Raw genomic sequence first — 734 nt, 5'->3', positions numbered from 1 at the left:
ATTAATGTTACATGTGTATTGTACTTGTTGAATTTTTAAGATAAAAATTTGGTTTTTTCATGAATTTCAAAGTCATCGGTTACCCAATTACCCGAACTGAACCAATCCGTTGTTAATCGGTTTAGTTTGGTTCGGGTACATGTACAAAAAAATGTAAATCCGAACCAAACCGACCCGTGCTCACCCCTATTAATAGCAGCTATTAGCCATTGAAAAATTGATTACCCACCACTAGTTGTGCATGTGTCTCCCGTCCTTTCCTGACGAACAATTGCTACAGCCTCTCATAGATACATCGCACAATGGCTGAAATCGGTATATAACATGTATCCTTAAGCATAGCATTCATGCACTCGGAGCGGTTTGTCGTCATGTGCCCAAACTTGCAACTACCGTCACAATGTTATAGCCAAATCTCTTTGTTAAAACTATCAGTCCAGTCCGCCATCTCCCATGTACTGAGATGATTACAGACCTACATCGCCTTTTAGATTTCTTTGTACTAAAGACAAAATCTTTTGATACCTGTCTTGTAGTCACGACAGGTCAACCATTGCTAAGGTATGATTAAAAATGAAAATGTTAGATATACACTAAAATCAGCAATCAAAGTCAGTTTTTATATATTTTTGTATAAATTAAAAATATATATTAAAATATAAATATAAATTAAAAATAAATTAAATCACACATGTATTTATACACAAATATATTGATAATTGATTTTAATGTAC

Source organism: Arachis ipaensis, chromosome B07, assembly GCF_000816755.2.
Source record: "Arachis ipaensis cultivar K30076 chromosome B07, Araip1.1, whole genome shotgun sequence".
Classification (NCBI taxonomy): Eukaryota; Viridiplantae; Streptophyta; class Magnoliopsida; order Fabales; family Fabaceae; genus Arachis; species Arachis ipaensis.
The sequence above is the reverse complement of the archived record's forward strand: the minus strand, read 5'-3'. Positions refer to the sequence as shown.